The 22,161-nt window shown below is 47.4% G+C and overlaps 1 long non-coding RNA gene across 1 annotated transcript; it reads right to left on the reverse strand.

Annotated features, from left to right (window-relative positions):
- Positions 1 to 11,629: 11,629 nt before the first annotated feature.
- Positions 11,630 to 13,300, reverse strand: LOC134911416 (uncharacterized). The gene is made up of 3 exons (XR_010176547.1): positions 13,270 to 13,300; positions 11,904 to 11,990; positions 11,630 to 11,715 (listed from the first exon to the last, which is right to left on the reverse strand). It is a non-coding gene; the product is annotated as an uncharacterized LOC134911416 (long non-coding RNA).
- Positions 13,301 to 22,161: the final 8,861 nt, after the last annotated feature.

Below are 22,161 nucleotides of genomic sequence, written 5' to 3' on the forward strand. Positions count from 1 at the left end.
GCATAAAAGGTTGGATAAAGCTGAAGCCTTGGGACAGTCAGGGTCTCAACCCATGCCTGATCCTACAGCGCAGAGGCCGTCAGGGTATCAGAAGCGCCCACTATCCCAAATTGTTGACACAGATATCGACACGGATTCTGACTCCAGTGTCGATGGCGATGATGCAAAGTTACAGCCTAAAATGGCTAAAGCCATCCGCTACATGATTATAGCAATGAAAGATGTGTTACACATCACAGAGGAAACCCCAGTCCCTGACAAGAGAGTTTATATATATATATATATGGGGAGAAAAGGCAAGAGGTGACCTTTCCCCCGTCACATGAGTTAAATGAGTTATGTGAAAAGGCTTGGGAATCTCCAGATAGGAAACTGCAGATTTCCAAACGGATGCTTATGGCGTATCCTTTCCCGCCAACGGACAGGTTACGCTGGGAATCCTCCCCTAGGGTGGACAAAGCTTTAACTCGCTTATCCAAGAGGGTAGCCCTGCCGTCACAGGATACGGCCACCCTAAAAGATGCTGCAGATAGAAAGCAGGAGGGTATCCTGAAATCCATTTATGCACATTCAGGTACCCTGCTAAGGCCGGCAATTGCGTCGGCCTGGATGTGTAGTGCTGTAGCAGCATGGACAGATACCTTATCTGAGGAACTTGATACCTTGGACAAGGATACTATAATACTGACCCTGGGGCATATAAAAGACGCTGTCCTATATATGAGAGATGCCCAAAGAGACCTTAGCCTACTGGGCTCTAGAATAAATGCTAACTCGATTTCTGCCAGAAGGGTCCTGTGGACTCGGCAATGGACAGGCGATGCCGACTCAAAAAGGCACATGGAGGTTTTACCTTATAAGGGTGAGGAATTGTTTGGGGATGGTCTCTCGGACCTGGTCTCCACAGCTACGGCTGGAAAGTCAAATTTTTTGCCATATATTCCCTCACAACCTAAGAAAGCACCGTATTACCAAATGCAGTCCTTTCGATCACAAAGAGGCAAGAAAGTCCGAGGTGCGTCCTTTCTTGCCAGAGACAGGGGTAGAGGAAAGAAGCTGCACAATACAGCTAGTTCCCAGGAACAGAAGTCCTCCCCGGCTTCCACTAAATCCACCGCATGACGCTGGGGCTCCACAGGCGGAGCCAGGCCCGGTGGGGGCGCGTCTCCGAAATTTCAGCCACAAGTGGGTTCACTCTCAGGTGGATCCCTGGGCTATAGAGATTGTGTCTCAGGGACACAAGCTGGAATTCGAAGTGATGCCCCCTCACCGTTACCTCAAATCGGCCCTGCCAGCTTCCCCCATAGAGAGGGAAATAGTGTTAACTGCAATTCACAAATTGTATCTCCAGCAGGTGGTGGTAAAGGTTCCCCTCCTTCAACAGGGAAGGGGTTACTATTCGACACTTTTTGTGGTACCGAAACCGGACGGTTCGGTCAGACCCATATTGAATTTAAAATCCCTGAACATATACCTGAAAAGGTTCAAGTTCAAGATGGAATCGGTCAGAGCGGTCATCGCAAGCCTGGAAGAGGGGGATTTTATGGTGTCTCTGGACATAAAGGATGCTTACCTTCATGTCCCCATTTATCCACCTCATCAGGAGTACCTCAGATTTGTGGTACAGGATTGTCATTACCAATTCCAGACGTTGCCGTTTGGTCTGTCCACGGCACCGAGAATATTTACCAAGGTAATGGCAGAAATGATGGTGCTCCTGCGAAAGCAAGGAGTCACAATTATCCCATAGTTGGACGATCTCCTCATAAAGGCGAGGTCCAGAGAGCAGTTGCTAATCAGTGTAGCACGCTCTCGGGAAGTGTTACAACAGCACGGCTGGATTCTGAATATTCCAAAGTCGCAGCTGATTCCTACGACGCGTCTGCCCTTCCTGGGCATGATTCTGGACACAGACCAGAAGAAGGTTTTTCTCCCGACGGAGAAGGCGCAGGAACTCATGACACTGGTCAGAGACCTCTTAAAACCAAAACAGGTGTCGGTGCATCACTGCACGAGAGTCCTGGGAAAGATGGTGGCGTCATACGAGGCCATTCCCTTCGGCAGGTTCCATGCGAGGACCTTTCAGTGGGATCTGTTGGACAAGTTGTCCGGATCGCATCTACAGATGCATCGGCTGATCACCCTATCTCCCAGGGCCAGGGTGTCTCTTCTGTGGTGGCTGCAGAGCGCTCACCTTCTCGAGGGCCGCAGATTCGGCATTCAGGACTGGGTCCTGGTGACCACGGATGCAAGCCTCCGAGGGTGGGGGGCAGTCACACAGGGAAGAAATTTCCAGGGTCTGTGGTCAAGTCAGTAGACTAGCCTTCACATCAATATCCTGGAACTAAGGGCCATATACAACGCCCTAAGTCAAGCGGAGACCCTGCTTCGCGACCAATCGGTGCTGATTCAATCAGACAACATCACCGCAGTGGCTCATGTAAACTGCCAAGGCGGCACAAGGAGCAGGGTGGCGATGGCGGAAGATACCAGAATTCTTCGATGGGCGGAGAATCACGTACGAGCACTGTCAGCAGTGTTCATTCCGGGAGTGGACAACTGGGAAGCAGACTTCCGCAGCAGGCACGACCTCCACCCAGAGAGTGGGGACTTCATCAGGAAGTCTTCACGCAGATTGCAAGGAGATGGGAACTGCCACAGGTGGACATGATGGCATCCCGCCTCAACAAAAAGCTAGAGGTATTGCGCCAGGTCAAGAGACCCTCAGGCGATAGCTGTAGACGCACTGGTGACACCGTGGGTGTTCCAGTCGGTTTATGTGTTTCCTCCTCTTCCTCTCATACCCAAGGTGCTGAGAATCATAAGAAAAAGAGGAGTGAGAACAATACTCATTGTTCCGGATTGGCCAAGAAGGACTTGGTATCCAGAACTGCAAGAAATGCTCACAGAGGACCAATGGCCTCTGCCTCTAAGGCAGGATCTGTTGCAGCAGGGGCCATGTCTGTTCCAAGACTTACCACGGCTGCGTTTGACGGCATGGCGGTTGAACGCTGGATCCTAGCAGAAAAAGGGATTCCGGATGAGGTTATTCCTACGCTAATAAAGGCTAGGATGGACGTGACGGCTATACATTATCACCGTATATGGCGAAAATATGTTGCTTGGTGTGAGGCCAGGAATGCCCCTACAGAGGAAATCCAGCTGGGCCTTCCTTCACTTCCTACAGTCGGGAGTGACTTTGGGCCTAAAATTGGGGTCCATTAAGGTCCAGATTTCGGCCCTATCCATTTTCTTTCAAAAAGAACTGGCTTCTCTTCCTGAAGTTCAGACATTTGTAAAGGGAGTGCTGCATATTCAGCCCCCGTTTGTGCCTCCAGTGGCACCTTGGGATCTTAACGTGGTGTTGAGTTTCCTGAAATCACATTGGTTTGAGCCACTTAAAACTGTGGAGTTAAAATATCTCACGTGGAAGGTGGTCATGCTATTAGCCTTGGCTTCGGCTAGGCGTGTGTCAGAATTGGCGGCTTTGTCACATAAAAGCCCCTATCTGGTTTTCCATATGGACAGGGCAGAATTGCGGACTCGTCCACAATTTCTGCCAAAAGTGGTGTCATCTTTTCATATGAACCAACCTATTGTGGTGCCTGTGGCTACTCGTGACTTGGAGGATTCTGAGTTACTAGATGTAGTCAGGGCTTTGAAAGTTTATGTAGCCAGAACGGCTAGAGTCAGGAAAACTGAGTCGCTGTTTATCCTGTATGCATCCAACAAGCTGGGTGTTCCTGCTTCAAAGCAAACTATTGCTCGCTGGATCTGTAACACGATACAGCTGGCTCATTCTGCGGCTGGTTTGCCGCTTCCAAAATCAGTAAAAGCCCACTCCACAAGGAAGGTGGGCTCTTCTTGGGCGGCTGCCCGAGGGGTCTCGGCATTACAGCTTTGCCAAGCGGCTACTTGGTCAGGGTCAAACACTTTTGCAAAGTTCTACAAGTTTGATACCCTGGCTGAGGAGGACCTTGTGTTTGCTCATTCGGTGCTGCAGAGTCATTCGCACTCTCCCGCCCGTTTGGGAGCTTTGGTATAATCCCCATGGTCCTTACGGAGTCCCCAGCATCCACTAGGACATTAGAGAAAATAAGATTTTACTTACCGGTAAATCTATTTCTCGTAGTCCGTAGTGGATGCTGGGCGCCCGTCCCAAGTGCGGACTTCTTCTGCAATACTTGTATATAGTTATTGCTTAAATAAGGGTTATGTTATGGTTGCATCAGGGTTATCTGATGCTCTGTTGTTGTTCATGCTGTTAACTGGGTAAGTTTATCACGAGTTATACGGTGTGATTGGTGTGGCTGGTATGAGTCTTACCCTGGATTCCAAAATCCTTTCCTTGTACTGTCAGCTCTTCCGGGCACAGTTTCCTTAACTGAGGTCTGGAGGAGGGACATAGAGGGAGGAGCCAGTGCACACCAGTATCCTAATTCTTTCTTAAAGTGCCCTGTCTCCTGCGGAGCCCGTCTATTCCCCATGGTCCTTACGGAGTCCCCAGCATCCACTACGGACTACGAGAAATAGATTTACCTGTAAGTAAAATCTTATTTTTTGTCTTATGTGTGTATCCTAATTGGTATATACCATTAGGGACACATATTATACAGGTTGTGGCTTTTTGAAGAAATTAGTCCATTTAAGTGGCATGTTAAATCCGGAGAGCGCCAAAGTGGAGTATATTACATGTGTATAATTGTGAAATTCTGTGAAGTAGGTGAAACTTCATTTATACTATCACTGGGCTGACCTCTGGGTCTTATTGCGCACCCTATAACCACTTAAAACTATATTTCTCTAACGTCCTAGTGGATGCTGGGAACTCCGTAAGGACCATGGGGAATAGCGGGCTCCGCAGGAGACTGGGCACTCTAAAGAAATATTTAGTACTATCTGGTGTGCACTGGCTCCTCTATGCCCCTCCTCCAGACCTCAGTTAGAATCTGTGCACGGACAGAGCTGGGTGCTTTTAGTGAGCTCTCTTGAGCTTGCTAATAAGAAAGTATTTTAGTTAGGTTTTTTTATTTTCAGAGAGCTTCTGCTGGCAACAGACTCTCTGCTACGTGGGACTGAGGGGAGAGAAGCAAACCTACTAACTGCGGCTAGGTTGCACTTCTTAGGCTACTGGACACCATTAGCTCCAGAGGGATCGAACACAGGACCTGACCTTGTCGTCCGTTCCCGGAGCCGCGCCGCCGTCCCCCTCGCAGAGCCAGAAGACAGAAGCCGGCAGAAGCGGAGAAGACATCGAAATCGGCGGCAGAAGACACCTGCCTTCACATGAGGTAGCGCACAGCACTGCAGCTGTGCGCCATTGCGCCCACACTAACCCACACACTCCGGTCACTGTAGGGCGCAGGGGGGGGGGGGGGGGGGGGGGCGCCCTGGGCAGCAATTGATACCTCCTGGCGAAAACTGCATATAGACAGTGGGACACTGTTATATGTATGAGCCCCCGCCACTTATTTTACAGAAAATCGCGGGACAGAAGCCCGCCGCTGAGGGGGCGGGGCCTTCGTCCTCAGCAGCGCCATTTTCCTGCCACAGCTCCGCTGAGAGGAAGCTCCCCAGGCTCTCCCCTGCAGAATCACGGTAGAAGGGTGAGAAAGAGAGGGGGGGCACATAAATTTAGGCGCATTAATCATTTTTCTCATGATGCACCTGACTGCAGAACAGAATCTGAAAGAGAAGAGTAGCACCTCCGGAACTTTCCAGAATGGGTGCAATGGATATGTTCTTGGTTACAGGATAGAAAACAGAGTTGAAGTACAGATGTAGCCACCTTTATCTTGACTGGCTGAGGCGTTTGTCCCGATAGAGCGTATGCAGCGTAGGGAGGCGCGCCTAGTCACAGAGAGGCGTACCTAATCGCACGGAGGCAGACATGGCGTTTGGCGTTACCTTTACGTGTAATACCTGCGATCAGCCACCAGATGTCGCTTTTTACAATCACCACTGCGCATGCGTGTGGTCTCCCGTAAAATACAATACTGGAATACATAATAAGGACTACTTTACTAAGGCGTCTCATTACGCTGCATACAGTAAATACTCATTACGCTGCATTATTTAATACAGTACTGTATATACGACACAGACGCAAATAGTACAGCATACAGTATATGATCCATCTACAATACTTTATGAATACTGTATGTGAGCGTCCAAGTCCCGCAGGCAAAACATAAAACCAGTAGTGTACACTGTCGCAAATGGATGTGTGTTAGAAGTTCACTATTGCCTCTCAAGATTCGGAATTTTGTACAGTACTGTATGTTATCGTCCTAATCCCGTAGCCATTACAGCATAATCAAAACCAATGGATTTATACATTTGTCTGCGGCGAAGTGGTGAAGTGTTTCGCTTCCTATACTCAGAGTCCCGGGTTCGATTCCATGTACAGTACAGTACGAATGCATGTTAGTTTTTTTTCATACACTTTATTATTTTTTTTATTCACATACAGTAAACCAGGGCAAAGCTGCATGAGTGGTTCTAATGTTAAGGTTCTATGCTCCGTACAGTACACATACAATTCTGTAGCTGGGCAGACTCAATAGAAATGGCTACCACCTACAGTATGACTCCTTGCCCCACAGAGGCCCTAGGCTACGGAGCAAGTAATAGTCCAAATTGTACAGACTATGGGGCAATGCTGAAGGAGCGTCACAATCCCCTAGCTAAAATACATACAGCAGTATGCACATTATGGTAACCGGACTCGATCGCATAGCACACTGGCAAAATGGCCGCCGCCCCTGAACCCTTTTGCAGGCTATGGGGCAATGCTGAAGTAACGTCACAATCCCCTAGCCAAAATACACAGGGGCGATGGGGATAAGTTACTATACTGTAGGATTGCATATTACGGTACACCGGACTCAATCGCATACTGTAGCACACTGTCAAAGTGACCACTACCCCTGAACCCCCACCTCGTGGCAGGCAGCAGTCGGGTATGGAATGAGAAATGGCATAAGTTGTGCAGGCTACGGGGCGATGCTGAAGGAGCGTCACAATCCCCTAGCAAACAGAGATACTGTAAGCAAGGTCTATGCACATTACAGTACGTTACACCGGACTCGATCGCATAGCAAGCTGACAAACCACAAGTTTTACATAAAGCAGGCCAAAGTTGCAGGAGAGTTTCTACTGTAAAAGTTCTATGCACCGTACGGTACACATACAATTTCTATAGCAGGGCAGACTCAATTAAAATGGCTACCGCCTGTGACTCCTACTGTACTGTAGCTCCTAGGAAGCACTCAGCTACAGTATGGAGCAAATAACAGCACAGATTTTTGCAGGCTATGGGGCAATGCTGAAGGAGCGTCACAATCCCCTAGCTACAATACACAGGGGCGATAGGGATATTCGAGTGGCTGGAGGGGGGGGTCCCCTTGATTTAAGGGGTCCCCACTCCTCCAGGGTACCCCGGTCAGGTGTGACTAGTTGGGTATTTAATTCCATGGCCGCAGGGACCGGTATAAAAGTGTCCCCCGGCTGTGCATTATCTGTCCAGCTAGTGGAGCCCGGTGCTGGTTAAAAAAATAGGTGGAACCCCTATGCTTTTTGTCCCCCAAGCTGCAGGAGAGTTTCTACTGTAAAGGTTCTATGCACCGTACGGTACACATACAATTCTATAGCAGGGCAGACTCAATTGAAATGGTTACCGCCTGTGACTCCTACTGTACTGTAGCTCCTAGGAGGCACTCAGCTACAGTATGGAGCAAATAACAGCACAGATTTTGCAAGCTACGGGGCAATGCTGAAGGAGCGTCACAATCCCCTAGCTACAATACACAGGGGCGATAGAGATAATCGAGTGGCTGGAGGGGGGTCCCCTTGATTTAAGGGGTCCCCACTCCTCCAGGGTACCCCGGCCAGGGGGTGACTAGTTGGGTATTTAATGCCATGGCCGCAGGGACCGGTCAAAAATACGGGGAACCCCTACGCTTTTTTGTCCCCCTTAGTTTTTGCACCAGGACCAGGCGCAGAGCCCTGTGCTGGTTCTAAAAAGATGGGGGATCCCGTGTCCATTTTTTCGTATTCCTGACGGAATTCGACCGCAATTGCATATACTGTACCCCTTAATGTCACTGCTTACAGTATACAGTATTTAGACATGCGCTTGTGTACAGTATCTGTCATGAGGTGCTTTTTTCACTGACACTATAACTTTTTTGTACTGTACAGAGACGGCAAACTAGCCAAACGGGAATAATCAGCTTCTGCTGAATAAAATGAGATGCTACAGTACATGCCTATATTCTGTGAGTGACTGCGGCTCTATGAAATTAAATCAGAAAATGTAAATATGAAATGCATTACTAATGTGTGGCATTACTGTACTGTACAGTATGTGTATAAGGTGTACTACAATATTTTCTGGTGTAACATAAGGAAAGACCGCAGAGGAGGCCTGGACGACCGCAGAGGAGGCCTGGACGACGTCAGAGGAGGCCTGGACGACGTCAGAGGAGGCCTGGACGACGTCAGAGGAGGCCTGGACGACCGCAGAGGAGGCCTGGACGACCGCAGCAGACTGGACGACCGCAGAGGAGGCCTGGACGACCGCAGCAGACTGGACGACCGCAGAGGAGGCCTGGACGACCGCAGCAGACTGGACGACCGCAGAGGAGGCCTGGACGACCGCAGCAGACTGGACGACCGCAGAGGAGGCCTGTACGACCGCAGCAGACTGGACGACCGCAGAGGAGGCCTGGACTACCGCAGCAGACTGGACGACCGCAGAGGAGGCCTGGACGACCGCAGCAGACTGGACGACCGCAGAGGAGGCCTGGACTACCGCAGCAGACTGGACGGCCGCAGAGGAGGCCTGGACGACCGCAGCAGACTGGACGACCGCAGAGGAGGCCTGGACTACCGCAGAGGAGGCCTGGACGAAGTCAGCGGACTGGACGAAGTCAGCGGCTTGGACGACCGCAGCGGACTGGACGAAGTCAGCGGCCTGGGCGACCGCAGAGGCGGCCTGGGCGACCGCAGAGGAGGCCTGGACGACCGCAGAGGAGAACTGGACGACCGCAGAGGAGGACTGGACGACCGCAGAGGAGGACTGGACGACCGCAGCGGACTGGACGAAGTCAGCGGCTTGGACGACCGCAGAGGAGGCCTGGACGACCGCAGAGGAGGCCTGGACGACCGCAGAGGAGGACTGGACGACGTCAGCGGACTGGACGACCGCAGAGGAGGACTGGACGACGTCAGCGGCTTGGACGACCGCAGAGGAGGACTGGACGACGTCAGCGGACTGGACGACGTCAGCGGAGGCCTGGACGACGTCAGCGGAGGCCTGGACGACGTCAGCGGAGGCCTGGACGACGTCAGAGGAGGCCTGGACGACGTCAGAGGAGGCCTGGACGACCGCAGCAGACTGGACGACGTCAGAGGAGGCCTGGACGACGTCAGAGGAGGCCTGGACGACGTCAGAGGAGGCCTGGACGACCGCAGAGGAGGCCTGGACGACCGCAGCAGACTGGACGACCGCAGCAGACTGGACGACCGCAGAGGAGGCCTGGACGACCGCAGCAGACTGGACGACCGCAGAGGAGGCCTGGACGACCGCAGGGGAGGCCTGGACGACCGCAGCAGACTGGACGACCGCAGCAGACTGGACGACCGCAGAGGAGGCCTGGACGACCGCAGAGGAGGCCTGGACGACCGCAGAGGAGGCCTGGACGACCGCAGAGGAGGCTTGGACGACCGCAGCAGACTGGACGACCGCAGAGGAGGCCTGGACGACCGCAGAGGAGGCCTGGACGACCGCAGAGGAGGCCTGGATTCAAGTGTGCTGTTGCCAGGAACACCAATGATGACCAGCACACCTGCTCACAGGCCACTTCTCAATACATTCGGAGGATCTCTGAACAATATTGCCCTGGCTGTCATCTCAACTTCCCTGGACGACCATCTGTACAGAGCTTCAAATGGACATATTCAGAAATATGCATATTCTCTGTTCCAGTACCATGTAAAATACGACAAATACTTGACGTGGGCCAATCGTGTGAACTTTGATGGTTCCAAGGGCAAACTTCCGCTGCCCAAAAATCTGGTACATGACATCATGGCTAGGTGTGAACGCCGCGTGAGGATTGGTGCTCCAGAAAAGAGGAAGATAAGGGATACCATAAACGCTGCGCTGAGAATGAGGAGGAAAATGACTTGGAAGCTCCACTATGATGAAACCAGATCATTACCTACCTCCTAGCTTCAGCACATCAGCTTCACACAGCTGAAGCTAAAAAAATTGTGTCAATGTACCTGTATGACCTGTACATTTTCTGGGGCTGCATTCACTGTGCTGAATCCATTTGGAGCAGCACGGTTACTCAAAGGGGAGTGCATGAACTTGGCTCACCACATTCCTGGTAATGTAAGGGCCTGGTTCAAGTTGCCCCTTTTATTTCACTGTCACCAGTTGATTTTTTGGGCGCTGCTGTATCTATCCAGTAGCAGCCGAGTCCATTGTGCTGTGTCCATCTGGGGCCTTGGGCTGCGTTTCCATCCAGGGGCTGCTGTTGTCAGTCCTCTATTCTGGTGTCCGTATGCGACAGTGTTAAAAAGCAAAAGACAAAAACGAAAAATAATTCAAAAAAACAAAACCTAAAAATAAAAAAATTAAGTACAAAAACCATTACCCCGCACCCCCCACCACAAAAAAACAAATTATAAAAATGTTAAATTTTGTCCGTAAATAAAGTGTTTCTTAAAATAAACATGACGTGGTTTCCAATGTTTGTATTCCCAACTTCCTGTACTGTATAAATTAGTACTACTGTATGATGGGAATTCAATTAAGAGTGGTATACTGTATGTAAAACAACTTGGTTAGGCATCTTGTTTCACTGGTGTCTGTGGCGGCCTGGGGAGCACTGTGACTCAAGAGAAGGGGTTGTACTGTATGCACAAGCTTGCTGAGGGGCAGAATACTTGGGCATTTCAGGGGCATGGTAGAAGTGTCCCCCATTTTATCCCTCTGTTACTGGGCATGAGTCTATGGCTTCTGATGGCTTCATCCAGGCAGGGTCATACTGTTACTGTACTAGCACTTTGTAGTACATACAACTTTGTATATACAATACAGTAGGTTACCATTGGTACTGTACATTACCAGTTGATCCTAATCAGTTTCCCAGTGATACAGTACATGCCACCCACTGTATTATACTGTACATGTCACACTTACTGTATGCTATTGCTACAATGTACAGTATGCTCAATGTACTGTGAGATAGTGTCCTAGTCCCTTGCATTGTACTGTACTGTACTGCTGCCATGTCCCTTGATGCATCGTTCTGCATTCCTTGTAAAGCACACATGGGGTAGATGTACAGTATGAAACAGTAAGAAGACGGAGAAGTGTGCATACAGTATCAATCAACTGCTGCCTGTACATTGGCTGTTTGGAATGAAATTATGGTAATGGATGATTGTCATTTGCTCTCATCCATTACCAGAATTTCATTCCAAACAGCCAGATCTGGCAGATTATCTGCCAGATAATTGTATGGTGTACAGTATGCCTATCTTATACAGTAGAAAAAGATACTATACAATGGAGTACAATAACAAAAATATTTATTAAACAAAAATAAAATTAAACCGATCTTAGTAATATATTAAAAAAGTGGTCCACTAAGAGGTGGACCACCACCCGCAGGAGCAGGATGGCACGCTGCAACTGTTCTGTGGGAAAAAAAGGACAGTATTACAAAACAAATACTGAATACTTTACAGTGTAGTAATGGCAATACAGTACTTTACTCTATATTAGACAATCTTGTTATTTACAATGTACAGTACTGTATTGTCAGTACAGTAAATCGAACACTACTGTATGCTGTCGAGGTAATTTAAACATTGCTTTAGTTTACCTCTTGTGTAAGTGGGCTGCTGCCTGCCCGCTTCTGGGCCAGCCCACCGTTCATGGCCCTGTCTTGGGCCCCCATAAATCATTGGCTCTATATTGGATAAAAAAACATTAGTCACATTCAAATACTATACAATTACTACTGTATACTGTAGGTACAGTATTATACTGTATTGCTGGTATTCAAAATAGAAAGTACTGTACAAGAGTTTAGCCTAAATAGGTCATAAACAAATTGTCAAAGGAATAAAACACCACAGTACAAATACTGTAGACATTTATGTATTAGCAGTCATGACATTTCATGACAGCTTCAGAAAAAAGAGGGTTACAGTACTGTAGGTGGTGTTGTAGGGAGTACTATCAATAATAGTGGACTGTACTCAGAGCCAGCCATAAATAATATGATTCCCTAGTCAAGTTTTTGGATGCTGCCCCCTTGCACAGATGCTATTTCCGCCTCTGAGCCTGTACCCCTTTCCCAGCACCATCACCCCTCAACCATAGCAGTCCTCGTTTTGGTGCTCCTCCAACCTACTGTATGTTTAAAATAGCAACAGTGTGCACATTCGGTGTGCATCCCAAAACGGTGCATGTTCTTGCTGGGAAGGGGCATGGCCACACAGTAATTCCCCAATCTGAAATGACGCCACACAGTACTGCAACTTTATTCACAACATATCATGCAATAGTGTCTCTTATTCTCGTTACATCATAGGATAGTACCACATTACTCCTCAAAGTATTCCCACTTATTCACATTGCATCACATCATATTGCTCTTTGTTCACATTAGACCACACAGTAGTGCCCTTGCTACAGTATATGTTACACAACAAAGTACTGTAGTACCCCTTATACACATAATGCTGCACATTAGTAATGCATTTTGTATGCAGATACAGACGCAGTCACACACAGAATATACTGTAGGCATGCTGCATATCATATTAATCAGCAGAAGCTGCTTGTGCCCCTAGGCATTTGGCAAGTATGCCTATGCCTAGGGCAGGCTCAGACTGGAGATCAGTACGTAATCCCGCTGGACGGGATCCCGGTGGTCAAAATACAGACGACGGAATCCCGACCACACAATCCCGACAGGGGCGGCGAGCGGAACGCAGGCCCTTGCATGCTTGCTTCGCTCGCCACGCGGTGGGCACGGTGCCTCGCTACGCTCTGCACACTATTATATCAGTAGTCAGGAAAGGCAGCATGCATTTGTGGAGTGAAGAGGGTGAAAAAAGAGAGAAAGTACAGTATGTACTGTAAGGTTATGTCAGAGGGTGTGAAGATGATCAGCTCAGTGTTATACATGTTACAGTAAGTTAGAATACAGTACAGTGCATTATGTATTTATATTTTATTACCAGGTGTCTCCTCCACTGGTTGGCGACGGACTGTAAAAAGATAAAATACAGTTAGTCATATCAGTTTGACTTAAAATAATGTTGGAGAAAAAAAATACTGTAATTACAGTACCAACTATTGCTACTGTACAGTATATTTACCAAAAATGTATTCTGGCTCGTCGTCTGTGGGTAAAAGAGAAGAATATTATAAGATACAGTATACAGTAAAAAGTATAGTAATAGTACACTAGTGTCCAGGCCCAGTGTCAGGTGGGTAAAAAAAGGTATGCTTGTGACAGGCATGGTGATTCCAAGGGACCCCACAGAGACCATCAGAAAATTTGTGAGTAGCCCGTATGCCGGTGATTATGACTAGAATAAGGTAGCAGCTCTTTTTTGCTTTGAATTATGTATACTGTACAGTACTGTATGTGCATATTGTACAGTACACTTAAAATATTTAGCAGTTACTGTAGTGGTAATTTTTGGGATGACAGTATTAGCATACTGTAAGCATCCAACTGAGGCCCCCAAACAGATGCCGCCACTAGGTACAGTACGTGCCTCTCGTGCCTAATGGGAAATTCATCACTGACAGTATCTAGAGAGATGAATGGAGAGACAGTGACAAGGGGTGAGAGAGAGAGAGAGAGAAATTGAGTAAGATGGGTGTTTTTTTTAGAACAGGATGTTGTCCATACAGTAGCAACCAATCAAATATTACCTACTGTACTGTATTATCGTCTGTAAGTGTAACTAGATACTGTAAATGTTAATGTGGAATGTGATCGGTTGCTACTGTATGGGCAATATCACCAGTTCAAACAAAAACAATTTTCATCCGATTTCTACGCATTTGCCAGAAAAATCTGATGAAAAGTGCTACTCTGATGGCATCAGATCAATGTCAGTAATAATTCTTACCACTAAATGCAGCCGCATCATCATCATCATCATCATCCTCCTCCTCCGTGGCCTGTTCCAGTGTAGGGCCTGTGAAAAAAAACATTAATGTGAAAAAAAAAAAAGGTTCATTCCAGGAAATACACATACCCTCCAACATGACCCGCCCCACTAGGTACAAAATGCTCTGGTTCTGGACTTCCCTCTTAATTTATTATTGCCATCACCTGTGAAGAAACAGCTTTCTTATCATTTAACTAGTTCAACACAGGTGATGGAAATCATAAATTAAGAGGGAAGTCTAGAAACAGAGCAGTGCGGCGGGTCATGTTGGAGGGTCTGCATACAGAAACATAGAATTTGATGACAAATACTGTAAGAACCACTTTGCCCATCTAATCTGCCTCTTTTTTTTAACCTTTTTTTTTACATCAAACCTTATTTGATCCTTATTTCTTTGTAAGGATATCCTTATGTATGTCTCTTCCATGCATGTTTAAATACTGTAGCTCTACTGTTTTAGGCTCTATCACCTCTGATGGGAGGCTATTCCACTTGTCCACTGCACTTTCTGTGAAGTAATTTTTCTTAAAATTCCCCCTGAACCTCGCCCCCCTCCAGTCTCCGTGCACATCCTCGTGTCCTATTGCTTGCAGTGTCTTCATTAGGAGAATGTTTCCCTCCTGGACTTTATTAAAACTAGAGATGTGCACCGGAAATTTTTAGGGTTTTGTGTTTTGCTTTTGGATTCGGACTTGTTTTGGATCCTGGTGCTTTTTTTCAAAAACCCCTCAAAAACAGCTTAAATCGTAGAATTTGGGGGTATTTTTGATCCTACTGTATAGTGTTATTAACCTCAATGACCATAATTTCCACTCATTTCCAGTCTATTCTGAACACCTCACAATATTATTTGTAGTCCTAAAATTTGCACCGAGGTCACTGGATGACTAAGCTAAGCGACCCAAGTGGCCGGCACAAACACCCGGCCCATTTAGGAGTGGCAGTGCAGTGGCAGACAGGATGGCACTTATAACAATTTTCCCCAAACATCACATGATGCAAAGATAAATAAATAAAAAAAGAGGTGCAAGATGGAATTGTGATTGGGCCCTCCCACCCACCCTTATGTTATATAAACAGGGTCTGCCACACGACTGTGGCTGAAATGACTGGTTGGTTTGGGCCCCCACCAAAAAAAGAAGCAATCAATCTCTCCTTGCTCAAACTGGCTCTACAGAGGCAAGATGTACCGGACTGGACTTACTTAATGGGTGCAGTGTGGTGAGGGACAGAGAGTCCTGGTCCTCCTCCTCCGCCACCGCCACTGCCTGTGACAGTGTAGGGCCTGTGAAAGCATAAATTCCATGAAATATACTTTTGTATTCTGTGTTGAATACAGTAAAGCAAAAATTCAGTCAGGAATTGGAGGAGGAGAGTAGATTTCGCACACAGAGACGAGAATGTCGAGGCCAGAATCAGGGGGTAGTGGAGGAGGGTTAGGATACCGTACCTCACCCTGTTGGGATTGCTGCAATCAGGATGCCACTGTCGGTCACCTGACCGCTAGAATCCTGACTGCTGGTCACGCAAACCCAACCCATTGGTTTAACACAATGTACAGTACAGTACAATACTGCAGTTTACTTACCAAGTTGGGGAGAGGGCTTCTTCTCCTCTTCCTCCTCACTGTCAATAATTACTGAGTGGAAAATAAAAAAATATTATAAACAAAATACAGTAGAGTACAGTTACTACAAAATTGTACAGTGCTACAGGAGGCAGAGATATATTCATAATACAGTAGGAGCAGAATGACTGTCCAGTGGTAGGGGACATACAGTACTGTATTTAAAAGACCTGCTGTCTGGATCCCGACATTCAGAATGCAGAGTGTGGATTCAGAGTATGATTGGAGGGTTAGGCTAGTGGAGGGTGGGTAGGATGCACAATTTTGGGCACCATAATACAAAATGGATATCGTGGAACTACAAAAGGTTTAGAGGCGGGCGACCAAAGTGATGAAGTGGATTGAGAAGATGGAATACAAGGAAAGGCAGGCTAGGCATGTTTACATTGGAAAAGAGGAGATTAAGAGGGGACATGATTAACCTTTACAAATATACTGTATACAGTAAGGGGACAATACACAGGAACTGTTTTTGATAAGATGGACACAGAGGACACGTGCACAGTAACTCTTGTTGAAGTAGAGGCGATTTCGCACAGAGGCGAAAAGGGGTCTTCACAGTGAGGGAAATACTGTACAGTACATGTTTGGAATTCCTGCCTGAAAAGTAATAAAAGTGGACTTGGTCAATACTTTTAAGAATGGGCTTGAGAAAATCCTACTGTACTTACTATACTCTGGCTCCTCTTCCTCCCCCGACTCAACGTAAGTGACATCCTCCTCCGCCTCCGTATCAATTACGAGGCGGTCTGTGTGTAAAAGATAACAAGTATTGTAAAATACAAAAATTACAGTAATACTGTAGGAAACTAGTGTGTCTGTAACAAAAATAATTATTACCACTTCCGGAGCTCTCGGATGGTGGCGGCGCCTCCTCCGTGCCAGTCTGGTGCTGGTGGGCAGGTGGTGGTGGTGTTGGTACTGTGGGAAAAAAAATAACAGTACTGTAAGTGAAGCTGTCAATTGGAAACATGTACTGTACAGTATCCAGGACACATGTACAGTAGTGTAACGATGACAGTCGCACCAGAATTCTCGTTACACAATACCTGGCAGCGCAGCAGGTGGTGGTGGTGGTGGTGTTGGTACTGTGGGAAAAAAAATAACAGTACTGTAAGTGAAGCTGTCAATTGGAAACATGTACTGTACAGTATCCAGGACACATGTACAGTAGTGTAATGATGACAGTCGCACCAGAATTCTCGTTACACAATACCTGGCAGCGCAGCAGGTGGTGGTGGTGGTGGTGGTACTGTGGGAAAAAAAATAACAGTACTGTAAGTGAAGCTGTCAATTTGAAACATGTACTGTACAGTATCCAGGACACATGTACAGTAGTGTAACGATGAGTCGCACCAGAATTCTCGTTACACAATACCTGGCAGCGCAGCAGGTGGTGGTGGTGGTGGTGGTGGTACTGTGGGAAAAAAAATAACAGTACTGTAAGTGAAGCTGTCAATTGGAAACATGTACTGTACAGTATCCAGGACACATGTACAGTAGTGTAACGATGACAGTCGCACCAGAATTCTCGTTACACAATACCTGGCAGCGCAGCAGGTGGTGGTGTTGGTACTGTGGGAAAAAAAATAACAGTACTGTAAGTGAAGCTGTCAATTGGAAACATGTACTGTACAGTATCCAGGACACATGTACAGTAGTGTAACGATGACAGTCGCACCAGAATTCTCGTTACACAATACCTGGCAGCGCAGCAGGTGGTGGTGGTGGTGGTGTTGGTACTGTGGGAAAAAAAATAACAGTACTGTAAGTGAAGCTGTCAATTGGAAACATGTACTGTACAGTATCCAGGACACATGTACAGTAGTGTAACGATGACAGTAGCACCAGAATTCTCGTTACACAATACCTGGCAGCGCAGCAGGTGGTGGTGGTGGTGGTGGTACTGTGGGAAAATAAATAACAGTACTGTAAGTGAAGCTGTCAATTTGAAACATGTACTGTACAGTATCCAGGACCAAAAAGGGGTCCGGCCACTACACAATCTGCATCAGAGAAGCAAGATACAGTATGCTTAAAGTATACAGTACTGTATACTAGATCGCCAACAAACGTAAATTAACAAACAACTATCACTGGAATTTACCATCCTCATCCCGTAGCGAAGCACGGGTATTCAGCTATCTACAATGTTATTTATACTTTGTGTTTAATATTTACATTTAGTTTTGTAAACAGACATTCTTAACATTAACGGATTGCAGCGAGTTATCTGTGATGGTCAGGACAGGGGGTTGGGACTATAGAAATCACTATGTACTGTACACTACTGTATTTGACAATACTTACCAGCTTGGCGGCGCCTGTCCCGCCTCCTGTGCCGTCGTGCTACCAGCCCTGTAAAAATATATATACAGTATAATGGCAGCATACTGTACAGCAAATGAAATTCAACATTGACAGCATCTTTATGACATCACAATAAATGGAATTGTTCATTCTAGTACCCTGCACCTAATCACTCAGGAGGGCATAGTGTACTGTACTGTCTTCAAAACTTAAGGGGCACATTTCTAAATGTGACATACAGTACACTTACAGTATCGCTACAGTACAGTAGGTCCAGGGTATTAGACAGAACACTACCTTTATAGACATTGTAACACACATTAGCATTGCCCTTATAAACATTATGACACACATCAGCATGCAGCCCTCCCACCCTTAACCATCTCAGTACTGTTCATTACAGTATAAATTGATTTCATGACAGATGATGCAGTACTCACCTGAATTCATCTTATTCACGTCATGTCACAGTAGTGCAGTTTATTCACGTCACAGTACTGTCCTTGATTCACGTTGTGTCACACAGTAGAGCACCGTATTCACGTCACAGTACTGTCCTTGATTCACGTGTCACACAGTAGAGCACCTTATTCACGTTACTGTACTGTACGTCACAGTAGTGCAGTAGTATATCCACATTACGTCACAAAGTAGAGATCTGCCACAGTCATGAACCTTATAACACATTATGCAAGAGTAATGCACGTCAGAACACATTAGGCCACTGTAACATCCCTTAGAATAATTTCTGCCAAAGTAACATCCCTTAGAACACTGTACTATCTGAAACACAAATTTCTGCACACTGCACGACACACTGCAATTAAACCACACAATGCACTGCACGACACTGCATAGTGTATGCACTGCGTGATACGACAAACTGCACATTACACTGCACATTTCCCTGCAAAATATGATACAATGTACACTGCACAAAAAACTGCAATTACCACATGTGTATACAGTACACTGCACGACAGTGCAGGCCCTAGCCAGATACAGATACAGCCGCAGTCACGCAAAATATAGGCATGCCGCATATCATTTTAATCAGCAGAAGCTGCTGGTGCCCCTAAGCATAGCAAATGCCCTAGGCATTTGCCTACTGTAGTTTGCCTATGCCTAAGGCCGGCTCTGCTGCACGATGTGATTCACTATGCATTACACTCACTGCACAATACCATATACTGAATGTACACTGCATGACACGCTGCAATTACGCAGCACGATACACTGTAATACAATGCATATACTGTACACTGCATGATACTGTACACTGCACAATCGTAGACCACGTGGATTGTAAAGAACTACTGTATATACACAAGTTTAAAAAAATAACAATTGTTTTTGTAAAACGCATGTCGATCTTTTTCCATGTCAACTTAACGACCATGTCAACCTACAGTAACTGGTGTCAACCAATTTCAAAAGCCGCACCATCTAGGTCGACGCCAAAAAACAAATTGACCTTTTGACCCGGGTTAATGTTTGGTCCTTGTTTAACCATTTGTTTACCACAAATACTGTACAGTGCTGTATAGACCGGATACCTGCTGCTACAGCAGCCCCTGCTATAATGTACTATACCTGTAACTACAGTAACTTAAAGTACAGTAATCTACAGTAATGTACTGTACTTACAATCCCTTATGGCCTGCAGGCGTCTTGGGGTCCTCCTCACGAGGTCACTCCATCTCCTCTGGAGAGACCTCACTGTCCTCCTCCGGTTGTAAGTCCGGAGGATAGCCCTACTTGCCCTCCTGTATGCTGTGACTTTCTCCTCGTTGCTGGCGAGAGTTCTGTCCCGCCAGCGAACGAGGAGACGCAGCTCACCCAGAGCATAGGGACGGTCCCGTACAGCAGCCATGACCGTCCTTATGCTCAATGAGCGTCTCAGACGTCGTGCGTCTCAGACGTCGTGCGTTCCAGGCATTCAACGTACAGTACTGTAGTTACTGTACTTTGTGACAGTTTCCCTTAGTTTTGAATATGCCCTTTCTTTGACCACAGTATTTTCCACTGTCTTGCCCTACGCCCTTCCCTCCTGGGAGCCTTCACAGGTCTTATGCAATACACAAATACCGAAGATGCACAGTCCGTCAGAATACACTCATTTCATTCCCGCTGTTTAGGTGCATTTAGCGTAAAGAATCGCTCCTGCAGATGTACTTTGATTTATGTGAAACCTGTGTGCATCCTTCCATTGACTGTCTTACAAAGTAAATAAAATAATACAGTGTATTATTACAGAAAAAAAAAAAAGAAAGCACATCAGGTCTCGAACCCTGGTCCCCCAGCGAGGGAGGTGGGAGCCTTCACCCCTAGCCCACGACGCCTCATGAGAGATTTCCAATTTCATGTGTGAAAGTACTGCAAACAGCGCCCGGCCCCCGCCCCATTGCTGTTGGTTTATGCCTTAGAGGACTCGGACGCTCGCATTTGTAAAGCACGGTGTTTTCCTCCGCCTCCTGCCAGCTTGTTGCCCTTCCCCCATGGGAGCCTGCACAGATCATGCAGTAGACAGGGAGGGAATGCAGGTCATGTGCAATACACAAACGCCCCGCTCCTGCAGATGTACTTTGATTTATGTGAAATGTCACGGGAACACATTAAAAATAAGGTTGGCACTTCCTAGCCCACGACGCCTCATGAGAGATTTCCAATTTCATGTGTGAAAGTACTGCAAACAGCGCCCGGCCCCCGCCCCATTGCTGTTGGTTTATGCCTTAGAGGACTCGGACGCTCGCATTTGTAAAGCACGGTGTTTTCCTCCGCCTCCTGCCAGTCCTCCATTCCCATTATGCATTAGCGAACTCAGACGCTCATATATTTTCTCTATCGTCCTAAGTGGATGCTGGGGTTCCTGAAAGGACCATGGGGAATAGCGGCTCCGCAGGAGACAGGGCACAAAAGTAAAGCTTTTACAGGTCAGGTGGTGTGTACTGGCTCCTCCCCCTATGACCCTCCTCCAGACTCCAGTTAGATTTTTGTGCCCGGCCGAGAAGGGTGCAATTCTAGGTGGCTCTCATAAAGAGCTGCTTAGAGAGTTTAGCTTAGGTTTTTTATTTTACAGTGATTCCTGCTGGCAACAGGATCACTGCAACGAGGGACAGAGGGGAGAAGAAGTGAACTCACCTGCGTGCAGGATGGATTGGCTTCTTGGCTACTGGACATGAAGCTCCAGAGGGACGATCACAGGTACAGCCTGGATGGTCACCGGAGCCACGCCGCCGGCCCCCTCACAGATGCTGAAGCAAGAAGAGGTCCAGAATCGGCGGCTGAAGACTCCTGCAGTCTTCTTAAGGTAGCGCACAGCACTGCAGCTGTGCGCCATTTTCCTCTCAGCACACTTCACACGGCAGTCACTGAGGGTGCAGGGCGCTGGGGGGGGGGGCGCCCTGGGAGGCAAATGAAAACCTTTAAAAAGGCTAAAAATACCTCACATATAGCCCCAGAGGCTATATGGAGATATTTACCCCTGCCTAAATGTACTAAATAGCGGGAGACGAGCCCGCCGAAAAAGGGGCGGGGCCTATCTCCTCAGCACACGGCGCCATTTTCTGTCACAGCTCCGCTGGTCAGGAAGGCTCCCAGGTCTCTCCCCTGCACTGCACTACAGAAACAGGGTATAACAGAGAGGGGGGGCAAAATAAATGGCAATATATTAATATAAAAGCAGCTATAAGGGAGCACTTAATCATAAGGCTATCCCTGTCATATATAGCGCTTTTTGGTGTGTGCTGGCAGACTCTCCCTCTGTCTCCCCAAAGGGCTAGTGGGTCCTGTCTTCGTATAGAGCATTCCCTGTGTGTCTGCTGTGTGTCGGTACGTGTGTGTCGACATGTATGAGGACGTTATTGGTGTGGAGGCGGAGCAATTGCCAAATATGAGGATGTCACCTCCTAGGGGGTCGACACCAGAATGGATGCCTTTATTTGTGGAATTACGGGATAGCGTCAACTCGCTTAAGCAGTCGTTTGCCGACATGAGGCGGCCGGACA

This window comes from Pseudophryne corroboree, chromosome 4 (assembly GCF_028390025.1).
Source record: "Pseudophryne corroboree isolate aPseCor3 chromosome 4, aPseCor3.hap2, whole genome shotgun sequence".
Classification (NCBI taxonomy): domain Eukaryota; kingdom Metazoa; phylum Chordata; class Amphibia; order Anura; family Myobatrachidae; genus Pseudophryne; species Pseudophryne corroboree.